This window comes from Pelodiscus sinensis, chromosome 8 (genome assembly GCF_052426305.1).
Source record: "Pelodiscus sinensis isolate ZL-2025 chromosome 8, ASM5242630v1, whole genome shotgun sequence".
NCBI lineage: Eukaryota > Metazoa > Chordata > Testudines > Trionychidae > Pelodiscus > Pelodiscus sinensis.
Genome location: NC_143059.1, coordinates 72,281,746 through 72,296,940, shown reverse-complemented (window position 1 = coordinate 72,296,940; position 15,195 = coordinate 72,281,746). Strand labels below are relative to the sequence as shown.

The following is a 15,195-nucleotide window of genomic DNA, read 5'->3' as shown; positions in this document are numbered from 1 at the left end:
CCCTGCGTGTCCTTGAGAAGCTCTGCTTTGGAGCAAGGCGAGGGAGGAGGGGTATCACGTTGTCCTGTGCCATCCCTGTGAAAATTCACCCAGATCTGGGCGCATTACACGAAGGGAGGGGAGCAGACAGATTCACAGTTCACGCCCCCTAGCAGAGACCTGTTACAGTCCGGCAGCTAAATTCTGCCTGCACTGAGCATGCTCCAGCCCCTCCAGCTCCTAACAGGGGACTGTACACGCACCATCCCCTCAGTGCAACTGTGCATGCCCCGTCCCCGGACCACAGGGGCTGCACGGGACTTTCCCCAAAATTGCTCCTCGTGCTGCAGCCCTGGGCACCAAAACTGAGACCAGGGAGACTGTCTACCCTGGACTCCCATGGTTCCCCTCCTGGCAACAAGGAGGAGATCGAGCAAGCACCTGATTCAAATGCAGAGGGCAAAGAAGTGGCAGGAAGGGGCAGGAAGGAGCTAGAAGAGGGGGGCAGGAGGCACGAGGAGTGGGTAGGAGGAGAGAGAAATTGGGGACAGACCCGGGGGAGGAGGGCGAGCGTAACCACTGGAACATATTCCCCCTCCAAAGCCTGGACTTCACCCCAGGCCCGAATCTCTCCATTTGCTCTGTGGCCTGCAAACACCTGTCTCACAACCCCTCTAGTGGGAGGATAATAGCCTACTACTGCGATCATTACCCCATTAGCTCCCACGGCAGAAGTCTGTGCGGTGGATCAAAAAGGCCCAGCCCCTGCTCTTGACCACGCTGGGGGTCGATAGGGCGCCGGATGAGTTGGGGGATTTTACAAATAAAACAGTCGGACATCACAAAGAAACCCGCCACGAAAGATTGACGCTGCCGGCCTCCCAGCACTGCCAAGGGAAGAAATGCCCGGGCTAAGGTTGATTCAGCCCCCTTGGGCACATGTGTTACAATACAGGCATTAATGACACCCCCCAGACTCTCTCCTGCCAACAGGACCCTACATCATTCAGTAACTGAAGCGTTGCTCCCTATTTCTTCTCGGTCCCCCTCATTCAGTGTGTGGGGGCCCAGGCCTGTTTGGGGGGTCCACTCTGTGACAACAAGGCCACGATTATACTGAGTCCGTAGCACTGTCATAGCACACGTGGTCAAAAGACAGCTCCCTCTGCCGGTGCTGAGCTGCGAGCGCTCAGCATTTCTCCCAGCCCCCAGACGTTTCATGTTAGGCACCCAGAAAACAAAGAACACACAGCAGTCACCCAGGGGAAAGCTGGGATTAAGTGACATGCCCAGCAGCACAGAAGAACACTGTGGCAGAGGCAGGAAAAAAGACTCCTGTTTGCCAGAACAGAATTCAGCTGCCGTAACTAAGAGACCATCTTCATTCATCACACACCTTCCAGCTTCTGCGACAAACCATCAAGGTCCTAACAAGGGCAGTCAGGGCCAACGGTCAGAGCAGGGCAAACCTGGGGTGAGTAGCAGAGAAGTTCATAGGCAGGTTTCACGCTGGGGCAGATACCAATGGTCAGACTCCGAGTCAGGTCTGGATCGGGAGGCAAAGTCCAAATCAAGACAAGGGCGAAGCCAGGAGGAGAACCAATAGGAGATTCACACTGGGGGGGCAGGACACTTCTTGGAATGCCCCTTAGGTTTACATAGGGCAGGGAGCCAATCAGGAGCCATAAGGCTGCTGTCTGTCAAACCCATAAGGCGGAACATCCTGTGGCTTGTGTCCACAGCGAGGGACTGACAGCAGAGTACATGCTGGTGGCAGCATGGGGATACCAGCTGGTGGCAGCATGGGGATACCAGCTGGTGGCAGCATGGGGATACCAGCTGGTTAGCAGCTTTTCAGACGCAAGTTCTAGACCCAGGGGGCCTTATGCAAATGAGGCCCAGGCGCTACAGACACACACAGCCTCCTTTGCTAGCCAGCCCTGATTTGTAGTAGCCAACCGTCTCTAACTCCATAATGCACATGCCCAAGAGGGTGGCCTGGGCCGACTTGTCAAGCCACCACCTCCTGACTGTTCTTCTGAGCCGTTTATACCAAGTTACCCATTTATAGGCCTTCGATTAGTCACCTGCTCCCGAGTCCAACGGTGGCTTAGAAACCTCTGCCAGAGAGACTAGCATCCGTAGCAGCCCTTCATATATTCCTCTCCTGGCGAACGCAGCCGGTGCACAACCACGGGGCTGTGGAGGAGGGCAGCAGGAAGCAAAGAGGAGGGAGCGAATGGCTTCAGGAGCATCCGTATGGCACATCCCAGCCCAAGAGATGGGGGGGGGGGGATATATTGGAGGAGAAAGAGGCCAGTTTGCTAGGGAGTACGTAGCGCCGTGGGGCAGGGAGGGCAGGATGATGTTTCCCGGTATCTTGGCCTCGAGGACGGGCACAGAGGAAGGCAGGAGAACACACTGGAAATTCTGCAATGAAACATTTTTTCACTGATTTGTCAAAACCCACATTTTTTTTCCATGGGGAAGGACCCAGTTTGGTGACTTCCCCAGTCGGGGTGGGTGGGGGGGCTCCGACATTTCCAACATGTCCTGTTTGGGCTTTTTTCTAAACAAACCCTTCTCTGGGGTTCAGCGCGGCTTTTCGTTGGGAAAGGTCCGTGCGCGTCCGGTTAAAGACAAACCCAACACGTTTTCAACGGTCAAAATTCAAACGTTTTCATCGGCCCAGGCGGAACGTTTGGGGAGGGAGCTGCCGTCGGTGAGAACGTGCAAGAGTTGGATGAATTCGGGCCGGGAAAAGAGTTCGAACCAGCGGGAAACGGTTTTCTGCGTGGCTTCGCTGCCAAGTTTTCTACGGCATTGGGGAGGCAAGGCTGCTACATGAGCGCAGGACAGTTCCCTGTGGCAGAGCCAGCGGGAGTTTTGCTGTGCTAGTTCCCACAGGAAGCCCTCAGAGCCTCATGTTACGTTTGCAGGAAGTCGGACAGCGGGGAAAGTCGCGCCCACGCATGCCCAGCCCAGGACGGCCGCTGGCCACCGAGTGACAGGGAAGAGCAGGCAGCTCATGTATTAAAGCCCAGGGGAATCATCTGGTGTCGAGAAGGAAACACTTTGCCCTCCTTCTTACCTGGAAGATGGCTTCAAATGCACCAGGCTAAAAACCCCCAGGAAGAGGTGGCCAAATAGAAACTAGAGACGTGCAGAACGTCCTACAATAAATCACAGCCCCCGTGCCTGCATACAGCTCCCTCCCGCTCCACAAAACCTGGCAGAAGGGACCTGAGAGACAGGATACATCAGCCCTGCAGCGAATGCCAGAGCAAGTACAGACCAGGGCAGCCCACTGCCTCAAGCTGAGCAAAATCCGCCCCCTTTACCGAGGCCTTTAAACCCAGCAGTGGCCTGTGTGAAAACCCCCTTTGATGGTTTAGTTTCTATGATGCGGTAACTGGCTCTGTGGACGTGGGAAAGTCAGTGGATGTGATAGATCTTGGCTTTAGCAAGGCTTTTGAGACGGTCTCCCACAGTATTCTTGCCAGTATGTTAAGGGAGTATGGATCGGATAAGTGGACGGTAAGATGGATAGAAAGCTGGCTAGAAGGCCGGGCCCAGCGGGTAGTGATCAATGGCTCAATGTCAGGTTGGCGGTCGGTTTCTAGCGGAGTGCCCCAAGGATCGGTTCTAGGGCTGGTTTTGTTCAACATTTTACTAATGACCTGGATGAGGGGATGGATTGCACCCGCAGCAAGTTTGCGGTTGACACTAAGCTGGGGGACAGGTAGATACGCTTAAGGGCAGGAATTGGGTCCAGAGTGACCTAGACAGATTAGAGGACTGGGCCAAAAGAAATCTGATGAGGTTCAACAAGGACAAGGGCAGAGTCCTGCACTTGGGACGGAAGAATCCCAAGCATTGTTACAGGCTGGGGACCGACTGGCTAAGCAGCAGTTCTGCAGAAAAGGCCCTGGGGGTTACAGTGGATGAGAAGCTGGATATGAGTCAACAGGGCGCCCTTGTCACCAAGAAGGCGAATGGCATATTAGGGTGCATTAGGAGGAGCATTTCCAGCAGATCTAGAGAAGTGATTATTCCCCCTTATTCGGCTCTGGTGAGGCCACATCTGGAGTATTGTGTCCAGTTCTGGGCCCCCACTACAGAGAGGATGTGGACGCATTGGAGAGGGTCCAGCAGAGGGCAACCAAAATGATTAGGGGCTGGAGCACATGACCTATGGGGAGAGGCTGACGGACTTGGGTTTGTTTAGTCTGCAGAAGAGAAGAGTGAGGGGGGATTTGAGAGCAGCCTTCAACTTCCTGAAGGGAGGTTGCAAAGAGGATGGAGAGAGGCTGTTCACAGGAGTGATGGACGGCAGAACGAGGAGCAAAGGTCTCACATTACGGTGGGACAGATCTAGGTTGGATATTAGGAAAAACTCTTTCCCTAGGAGGGTGGGGAAGCGCTGGGATGGGTCCCCTGGGGAGGGGGTGGAATCTCCATCCCTCAAGGTTTTTAAGTCTCAGCTTGACCAAGCCCTGGCCGGGTTGATTTAGTTGGGATTGGTCCTGCCTAGAGCAGGGGGCTGGACTTGATGACCCCTGAGGTCTCTTCCAGCTCTAGGATTCTATGGTTAAGGACCAAATTCAGAGTCTAATCCGCAGTGTGTATTTGGGTCATGTCCCTTGATGCACATCTAGAGGGGAGTGCAAAATGCCAGGAGAGGAGGAGGAGGAGAGGGAAGAAGGTGAACTCACTGGGAAGGAGAAAAACAAAGCGATGGAAGACAGCACCAGGACTCAGGACATAGAAGAGATCTCTCAGCCTCAATCTTCCCTGGAAGCTGAGCGCTTGGGCAACCACCCAGGAAAGATTCAAGTGCCACCCAGCTGATGAGCAGAGCACCCACAGCCACCCACCGCTGGCAGCTTGTGTTTCTAGTGGTGGTGCACATCTGCACATGGCGCATGCACAGAACAAAATTTATTCCGCATGAGGATAGAAAAAAAAGAATGGAAATATTGCTCTTGAAACCCGCGCACTCGGCAAACCTGATTCTCGAGAAAGCGGCTTCAAGTCGCGGACGACCCAGTTTTCACCCCACTGTGCCCTGTGGGCTTACACTCAGTGAGGACGGGAGAGCCAGATGACTCTGCTCCTCTTTTAGACTGTTTTAGTAGCAAGCTCTTGAAGTATCCACACTCAGGCAAGGCCTGAGTGTCTCAAGGCTTCCCCGATACGGCAGGCAGAACAGCGGTGAATTTCACACCTGATTCTCCATCCATTTGATCTCTTGGGACTCTCTCCCCGGATCACTGGTCTCTGGCTCATGGACAGTAACTACAGTTCCACAGTGACATTTTGGCCCGAAATACCTGAAATCCTGACATGTATCCTTTTAAAAATCCTGTGCGCATGAAACTGACCCGCATGGGCCGTGAATTTGGTAGGGCCCTAGGGATCACCGTGGATTCCATCTCTGCCGTGCACGAGTTACGGTCTCGCAACGAGTAAGGTCGGAAGGGATTGAGTTAGTTCAGCTTCCTTCATTTTCTTGGTACTTTGCGCCGGCTGATTTCCAACCCCCTCTCTCCCCCGACTGTTGTTAGATTTCCCTTACACCGATATGCACTCACACCTTTCCGAACTGTCAGCCCACTCATAAAAGACACCCAGGTTCCCTGTGACACAGACCCAGAGATAAACAGCCGGCACTTCAGCACTGGTGATTAGTCACACAGATGCTATTTGCAGAGCCCTGCACGGATACAAAATGTGTATCCAGATCCGCCTCTATGGCCGCAAAAACGAGCCGCGGATATCCACAGCCGGACCCTTGGCTATAAAGCAGATATCCATAGCTGGACCCACAGCTATAAAGCGGATATTCACAGCCAGACCCCGGCTGTAAAGCGGATATCCACAGCCAGACGCCAGCTATAAAGCAGATATCCACAGCCAGACCCCGGCTGTAAAGCGGATATCCACAGCCGGACCCACAGCTACAAAGCGGATATCCACAACCGGACCCCAGCTATAAAGCGGATATCCACAACCGGACCCCAGCTATAAAGCAGATATCCACAACCGGACCCCAGCTGTAAAGCAGATATCCACAACCGGACCCCAGCTGTAAAGCAGATATCCACAACCGGACCCACAGCTATAAAGCAGATATGCACAGCCAGACCCCGGCTGTAAAGCAGATATCCACAACTGGACCCTGGCTGTAAAGCAGTATCCACAGCCGGACCCCGGCTATAAAGCGGATATCTACAGCCGGACCCCGGCTGTAAAGTGGATATCCACAGCCAGACCCACAGCTATAAAGCAGATATTCACAGCCGGACCCACAGCTATAAAGCAGATATTCACAGCCGGACCCCAGATGTAAAGCACATATCCACAGCCGGACCCATGGCTATAAAGCGGATATCCACAGCTGGACCCATGGCTATAAAGCAGATATCCACAGTCGGTCACCAGCTATAAAGCGGATATCCACAGCCGGACCTCGGCTGTAAAGCGGATATCCACAGCTGGCCCCACGACTATAAAGCGGATATCCACAGCCGGACCACGGCTGTAAAGCGGATCTCCTTGAATGTGCCGGGTTCTAGATGCGACATTTGTAACCACAGTGGCATCCATATCTGCAGGAATGAGCTGTGGATCTCTGCCCCCATATCAGCGGGTGCGGATATCTGCGGATTGGCAGGGCTCTAGCTGTGAGCCTAACTTCAGTCGAACGTACAATCGGACCCAGAGCCCGGGCTCCGGATGTTTTCTGCATCTGCCGTCAGCCGCGGCGGGAGTCCTGTGGCTGAGGACCATGGAGGGGCATTAATGGGTGTGGGGAACAGCATCCCTGGGCAGTGAGAGCTGCCAATTGGCTCTTTTCGTGTATCCCCATCCCCGCCCCACTCACACTTCAGGACTGGCCGCGCCCAGGCCCCTCCCCGATGGATCAACAGCCGCCTGGGTTCCCGGGTTCTGTTTGTTCCCAGCCGCTCCCGCTCTGCCATTCCAGTTACCAGCAACCGACTTACAACCCTCCCCCCAGACCACGGGGCCCACAGACTCCTTCCTGCCAGCACATGGATCCCCCTCCCCCTGAGCCAGTCACACCTCGGAGGACGGAGCAACAATGATGGACTCGCTAGAAAGCAGAGCCTGTTCACCCGGGGTTTGACTGGCAAGTCCCTTGGGGCAGAGACGTCTCTTGCTGCGGGCCCGGGGACTCCTAGGACATGGGTGGATCTCCCAGAACACAGGCCCCTGCTCCCCCTCCCCCCACCCCAAACTTCTGCCCCGATGCCTCTCGTTTCCGGGATTTGATTTTGACTCCTTCTGGGCGAGCCAATTTCCTAGATGAAGAGCAAACGTTGGGGGGGGGGGAGCTCTGGGCTTGGCAGAAGGGGGGCACAAGGAGAGCGGGGTGCTGCAGAAGAAGCCAGGAGTCTCTCCAACAGCCTGCATGGCATAACCGGTCCTTGCCCCTCCGTGGGAGGCGGCAGCGGGCAGCTAGCGCAGAACAGAGGCAGCAAGTGTGTGGTTCTTTCCTGCCACACAACTGGGATGCGGCGCCAGCCTAAAGGGGCAGAGAGGTGGGTGGGGAGCAATGTTCACACTCATGTTTATCCATGTGCGGAATAAATGGTGTTACATGCACCAAAGTGTGTGCAGATGTGCACCACCCGTAGAAAGACGTGCAGAAGCAGGCTGTAGGCTTACTGCTAGTCAGCTGGGTGGCACTGGAATCCCCCCGGGACAGCTGCCCACGTGCTCCGCTTGCAGGGAATGCTGCTGGGGAGCGATCCCTCTTCCAGAACTCATGGGGACAGACAGGCAAGCTCTCAGCCAGCCGCCAGGTTTACATGGCACCTGTCCTGCCTCTCCAGGGGGAAACCCCCTCTCCCTGGCCAGGACACCGCTCAGCCGCCCCCAGAGGGTTTGCCAGGAGCCCGTTTCGCTTTGCAAGTCGCTCCCAAGAACCGACACGCGCAAGCGAGTTCCACGGCCTGAGACCCGCCGCGATCTGCAGGGCCCGCCCCAGGTGGGGGGTAGCACACTGCCGCCAGGGCGGGGGGAGGGGCGGGCACGGCGCCTTTTCCCAGAAAGGGCACACAAGAGGAGGGCCGGGCCCAGGCGAACCTGAAAGTGAAAGTGGCGAAGTGGGAAAATCCAGAGAAACCCTCCAGCTTCCAGAGCTCAGGGTTCCAAATCCGACGTGCTGGGGGTAGGAGGGGGGGAGTCGTTGAGCCTTTTCCATCGGGGGAGGGGTGCTCCCCAAGTGGCCATCGCGGTGCTGCCCTGGGGGGGTTGCCAGGACATTGGGGGCGGGGGGGGAGGGGGGAACGTCCCATGCTGCTCGGCACTGCGGTGAGCCGAGCCGCTGGGATTCCTCCCCGCCACGTCCCGGGAGAACTTGGCACCGAAGGGAGAGGGGGACCGCGGGCAGGCGCGGGGGGCGTGGGTTAGCCTGGTTCCTCCCTGCCAAGTGAGCAGATCACCAGCTCTAACCCCCCCCCCCCCCCCAGTTAGCCTGGGTCGAAATCACCAACTGTAGCTGAGAGTTTTGTGCGCGGGCCGGAGCGGATTAGGGGCAACCCCCGAAAAGCGCCCATGTGAACTCTTCAGTGAAGACAGACCCACCGGTGCGGATCAAGCAAGCTTGGCCCATCTGTCCCAGGGAGACGGACCCCCTGGAACAAACAGGACAGCCCTCGCCTCCCCAGTTCCTCCGTGGCCTCAGAGAGCAGGAGCAAGGCCTAGGTACGTTAGAACGGCCCTGCTGGGTCAGACCAAAGGTCCATCTGGCCCAGTGGCCTGTGGCCAATGCCAGGTGCCCCAGAAGGAGGGAACAAAACAGGTAATCACCACATGATCCCTCTCCTGTTGCCCATTTTCAGACAGACAGAGGCTAGGGACACCATTCCAACCCTCCCTTGCTAATAGCCACTGATGGACCTAACCTCTATGAATCTATCTAGCTCCTTGTTGAACCCTGTTCAAGTCCTGATCTTCACAACATCCTGCACCAAGGAGTTCCACAGGTTGACTCTGCGCTGCGTGAAGAAAAACTTCCTTTTGTTTGTTTTAAACTTGCTGCCTATTCTTTGCATTTGGTGATCCCTAGTTCTTAGGTACACCAGCAATCACCACCACCCCACCCCACCCCCGGCAGCCCACCCCAGTTCTGCTCAGAAGGGCACGCTCCCCTGTTAGAGCCAGCAGGGGATGACCGGAGATGAAGTTCAGAAGGAAAGAAAACAAGCAACCCCTCCAATGGTAAGTATGTTTGGAAACGGCCACCTCCGAGCTGCGCCCGCAGAAGTTAGCCGCCAGGGCTGAGGTAGTTTCCTGGCAGCAATGGACACATTTGTCTTTGCTTTCAAACAAAGCCACGTACGCAGCCGGCAGTTAAACCTTCGCAGGCTTGGTGGTGCGAGGGCTTTATTTGCAGGCCTGACGCAGAAGCTTAATTTTAGAGTCCCAGGAAGATGAGAAAGAGGCCCCTGAACATAAAGAAACTCTCTGCACGTTATTTAGAACAACACGTTTCCCTGCCGTTGTGACCAGCCCCGCAGACCTTCCACGCTACGCGCTTTCGGACAGTCTGCATTTCACGGGGCTCAAACCAAGACAGGCCGTGTAAGGCAGCTCCATGTGTGGTTAGTGCTCGTTTTACTTCTGGTTTCCTGGTGCCACAAGGTTTGGCTTTCAAAGACACTGGCAGCTTCCGTCGGCGTACGTGCTCCCCTCCCCAACGCCAGCGTACCCAAGCGCCTCTTAAACAGGAGCGGATTGATCCCCGTGGCAGCGCCGTGCGGCGGGATGTATTTCACCAGTGGGGAAACTGAGGCTCAGTGACTCGTTAAAGGCCCCGCAGGAAGCTTGTGAAAGGGCCTCAGCTCAGTAGTTTAGCTCCAAAATTCAGCCACCTTCATTTATTCAAGGATACATTTTCTTTTTAAAAAACCATGAAAACACTTGATAGAAGCACTTGGATTGCTTTCCCATTTCATAAAGCCTTGTTTGTTTCCTGCCCAAAGCTTAACTGTAAGTTGATGTCCCTCTTAACTCGACTTTCACAAGGAATATGAGAAGAGGATGATTTTTACCTGGGATTAAAAAAAAACCCACTACCACTGCACAGCACTTTGTTCATCTGAAGTTATTTGCACACACACCGCTTTGTATAGGACCTACAAGAACAACACAGTCCTGCTTACCACCACAAGGCCCACTAGTACAACAGCATTTCAATTCTGCTAGGGTCCGTCCACACAGTGTTAGTCCGCGTCTACAAGACAAGCCGTTATGTCGACATCATGTCGAAATACTGGCGAGGTGGAGGACTTCTTACTCGGACGCCTGTAACGCTCACTGTACCAGGAGTAAGGGAAGTTGGAGGAAGCAGGCTCTAACTCGGACTTCCCGCTGTGCAGACAGCGCCAAAAGCCGAAATAAGCTATTTGGACTTCAGCTCCGCAATTGACGAAGCTCATTGCGGCGTTAGCCCTGCTGTGTAGACGTGCCCCTAAAGTCCTCCCTCCCTCCCTCTCGTATCCAAAACCTACGTCGGTAGCTGCTTTCTGCTCTGGGCATCATCTTATTACACAGCTCCGCTTCTATTTTCATTTTAGGGGCAGGTTTGGATCTGGAGATCTAAGGGGAGGGGAGAGTTTATTCCGAAAATTCACACACAGATGATTTCGCCATGACCTTGGCCGCACAGAGTCCTCGCCCTGGTAAAATATGACGAGGGGTTGTCAAGCAGCCAGAGAAACCAAAATAGAAATTCTCAATCACACCGAGCATCTGCCTCCGATTTCCAACGCAAGTTAGCCAGGAAGAGACGAGCCGGCGCGCTTCACCCCACCTTGAAGCCAATGCCACTGCCCTACCCCTAATATTTTACTCAGGGTTTTCAACACAGGAGGCCAGGGAGGAAAGCAGATTGTAATCCAAGCTCAGTTTTCTCTCTGCTGCATTTTACCCAAGGGGGGGGGGTACACACCCTCCTGGATCATTTAAGCAGATGCCAGTCTTTGGGAGGGGGGCTCTCCCCAGATCTGTACTATTTGAATTCGACAGCAGCGCAAACCTCTTCACAAAGATCAACTGCTCTTCCCTTAAGCCGCAGCTACACAACAAGTTGCATCAAGCTGTCAATTTCAGCCTCCCAGGTAAACGCCAGAAACCCAGGGGAGACCCAGGGGAGACGTCTCCTCCCCACCCCATCCCATCCAGCTTTGTAAGTACCTTACCACCCGCTCCCCAGCCGGGATGCTTTCCCGAGTCTAATACAGATGCTCCGTGCATAGTTATGAAGTCAGACAATGTATCTCTAAGCAGCTATCCCCCTCCAGAGTGCAGCCTGAACATCAATTATTCCACATGCGCCTGCTTACTTTCTCCTCCACTCAACCTGCCACCCTCGCTGCATAAATCTCCCAGCGACAAGGACCCAGGACATTCCAAAGGGAAGGGGAAGAGTCGAACACCCGCCCGGGCCACTCAAGTCCCTCATGTCCAACAGGCTGCAGACAAACCGTGCAGATCCCAGAAGCCCCTGGCCACCAAAGCGAGATTCGGGACCACAACAGCCCCTGGGGTTCTGCTCTCCCCGGGCCGCGAGGGGCAGGCTGAGTCCTGCTGAAGTCACTAGGAGTTGGGCCTTTACTCAGGGCAACTCTGCAGCTGTGAAGGGGGGGACATCCAGGAGCCGGCTGTGCACTTTCCGACACGCCCCGAAAAAAGAGTTTGGGGGGGTCAACCATCATTTCCCTGCCTCTGGGGGGAACCTGCGCGCCTCATCCCCGCCGGACAGTTTCTTTGTCTTGCCAGACAGCAAGCAGACGCTGTGTCTCCTGGTTACCCCGCTTGCAAGCTCTGGTTCCGAAAGGCCAAGCCGAGGGGGCTCGCAGACGGGGGGGGGGGGGGGGGGAGCAAAGGAAGATTGGCCTGAGCTGGGACAGATCCCTGCATCACAGGCGGCCTGGCATTCGGGAAGGCAAAGGGCCCAGCTGGCAGAGAAAAATAACAGCATTCCAAACCCCCCCCCCCCCCCCACTGCCGCCAGCCCCTAAGGTCACTGGCCTGCAATTGGTTATGGATATGAAATCCCCACGGACTACAGCCAGCCCCTCATGGGGCCCCCAGGCCTCGCTACACCCCCCAGCTCCCTTCCCATGAGGTGGGGCAAAGGAGGCAGCAATATCCCACTGGATTCCTGTGCTATATCACGCGCCCGCTGAACCACTGACCCCCCCCAACCTGGCCATCCCATATGTAACCCCAGCCTCCCAGCCCCCAACCCCCACCCCACTCCCTGAGCATACAGCCCCCCACACCCCACCACACCCCCAGGGCCAGACTCCAGAGTCTCATGCTTTACAGTAGGTCTCCTACCCCTTCCCCCCCCCCCCCCCACCCCGACCCCATCCCCACATCACCTGTCCCCAAGAGCACAGCCTCTGGCTTGTTCCCCTGTTCCCCGAAACCCAGCCCCACCGGCTGCCCCCAGCATATCACACACACGCAGACCTCTGCCCACCTGAGTCCTCCCCCGCTTCCCTTATACCTCCCACCGCGGGGTGTGAATCTGCCCGGGGCAGCCTGGATCCACTCACTATATCCCCTGGATCCTGCCCATGGATTTTACCTCTGCCCCATGACCCCAGAGATCTGCCCCGAATTCCCCCACTCTCCTAGCTCCCCAGATCCTTCCCCTGTTCCCCTGGCCACCGATCCTGCCGCCAACCCCCCTAGCCCCACAGATTCTCCCCATAGCCTGCCCCCCAGCCCTATGCTCCCATAGCCTCCCAGATCACTGCCCAGACCCCGATCTTGCCCCAACCCCTACATCTCTCTCCTATAGCCCCATCCCAGAGCCCCAGAGCCACCCAGAACATGCCCATACCCTCAGCCCCCAATATCCCTGCCTATAGCCCCCCCCCCGGACCCTGCCTCCCAACCCCATAGCCTCCTAGATCTTTACCCATCTCCCACCCCTCGAGCCTGCCCCCAAAGCCCCTTTCTATAGCCCCATCCCCGAGCCTGCCCCCCAGCCCCAAGGTCTCTGCCCATACCCCACCCCCGAACCCCATAGCCTCCTAGGTCTTTGCTAATACCCCTCTCCCAAGCCTGCCTCCCAGCCCCATAGACTCCTAAGTTTTTGCCCAAATCCCACCCCCAAGCCTGCCCCCAACCCCATAGCCTCCTAGGTCTTTGCCCATACCCCACCCCCAAGTGTGCCCCCCAGCCCCATAGCCTCCTAGGTCTTTGCCCATACCCCACCCCCGAACCCCATAGCCTCCTAGGTCTTTGCTAATACCCCTCTCCCAAGCCTGCCTCCCAGCCCCATAGACTCCTAAGTTTTTGCCCAAATCCCACCCCCAAGCCTGCCCCCAACCCCATAGCCTCCTAGGTCTTTGCCCAAATCCCACCCCCGAGTCTGCCCCCCAGCCCCATAGCCTCCTAGGTCTTTGCCCATACCCCACCCCCGAGTGTGCCCCCCAGCCCCATAGCCTCCTAGGTCTTTGCCCAAATCCCACCCCCGAGTCTGCCCCCCAGCCCCATAGCCTCCTAGGTCTTTGCCCATACCCCACCCCTGAGCCTGCCCCACAGCCCCATAGCCTGCTAGATCTTTGCCCATACCCCACCCCCGAGTGTGCCCTCCAGCCCCATAGCCTCCCAGGTCTTTGCCCAAATCCCTCCCCCGAGTGTGCCCCCCAGCCCCATAGCCTGCTAGATCTTTGCCCAAATCCCACCCCCGAGTGTGCCCCCCAGCCCCATAGCCTCCCAGGTCTTTGCCCAAATCCCTCCCCCGAGTCTGCCCCCCAGCCCCATAGCCTCCTAGGTCTTTGCCCAAATCCCTCCCCCGAGTCTGCCCCCCAGCCCCATAGCCTCCTAGGTCTTTGCCCAAATCCCTCCCCCGAGTCTGCCCCCAGCCCCATAGCCTCCTAGGTCTTTGCCCAAATCCCTCCCCCGAGTCTGCCCCCCAGCCCCATAGCCTCCTAGGTCTTTGCCCAAATCCCTCCCCCGAGTCTGCCCCCCAGCCCCATAGCCTCCTAGGTCTTTGCCCAAATCCCTCCCCCGAGTCTGCCCCCCAGCCCCATAGCCTCCTAGGTCTTTGCCCATACCCCTCCCCCGAGTCTGCCCCCCAGCCCCATAGCCTCCTAGGTCTTTGCCCATACCCCACCCCCGAGCCTGCCCTCCAGCCCCATAGCCTCCTAGGTCTTTGCCCATACCCCACCCCCGAGCCTGCCCTCCAGCCCCATAGCCTCCTAGGTCTTTGCCCATACCCCACCCCCGAGCCTGCCCCCCAGCCCCATAGCCTCCTAGGTCTTTGCCCAAATCCCACCCCCGAGCCTGCCCCCCAGCCCCATAGCCTCCTAGGTCTTTGCCCATACCCCACCCCCCAGCCTGCCCTCCAGCCCCATAGCCTCCTAGGTCTTTGCCCATACCCCACCCCCGAGCCTGCCCTCCAGCCCCATAGCCTCCTAGGTCTTTGCCCATACCCCACCCCCGAGCCTGCCCCCCAGCCCCATAGCCTCCTAGGTCTTTGCCCATACCCCACCCCCGAGCCTGCCCCCCAGCCCCATAGCCTCCTAGGTCTTTGCCCATACCCCTCCCCCGAGCCTGCCCCCCAGCCCCATAGCCTCCTAGGTCTTTGCCCAAATCCCACCCCCGAGTCTGCCCCCCAGCCCCATAGCCTCCTAGGTCTTTGCCCATACCCCACCCCCGAGTCTGCCCCCCAGCCCCATAGCCTCCTAGGTCTTTGCCCAAATCCCACTCCCGAGTCTGCCCCCCAGCCCCATAGCCTCCTAGGTCTTTGCCCAAATCCCACCCCCGAGTCTGCCCCCCAGCCCCATAGCCTCCTAGGTCTTTGCCCATACCCCTCCCCCGAGTCTGCCCCCCAGCCCCATAGCCTCCTAGGTCTTTGCCCATACCCCTCCCCCGAGTCTGCCCCCCAGCCCCATAGCCTCCTAGGTCTTTGCCCATACCCCACCCCCGAGCCTGCCCCCCAGCCCCATAGCCTCCTAGATCTTTGCCCATACCCCTCCCCCGAGCCTGCCCCCCAGCCCCATAGCCTCCTAGGTCTTTGCCCATACCCCTCCCCCGAGTCTGCCCCCCAGCCCCATAGCCTCCTAGGTCTTTGCCCATACCCCTCCCCCGAGCCTGCCCCCCAGCCCCATAGCCTCCTAGGTCTTTGCCCATACCCCACCCCCGAGCCTGCCCCCCAGCCCC

General features: G+C 57.3%; 1 protein-coding gene and 1 long non-coding RNA gene across 2 annotated transcripts in view; one reads left to right on the top strand and one right to left on the bottom strand.

Moving 5' to 3' along the window:
• The window catches only part of LOC112545429 (uncharacterized), a 77,275-nt gene that overhangs the window by 27,198 nt on the left and 34,882 nt on the right, over positions 1 to 15,195 (top strand). The gene's annotated exons all lie outside the window — the stretch shown is intronic.
• SEMA4G (semaphorin 4G) overlaps positions 1 to 15,195 on the bottom strand; it is an 80,681-nt gene that overhangs the window by 64,775 nt on the left and 711 nt on the right. The window lies entirely within an intron of this gene.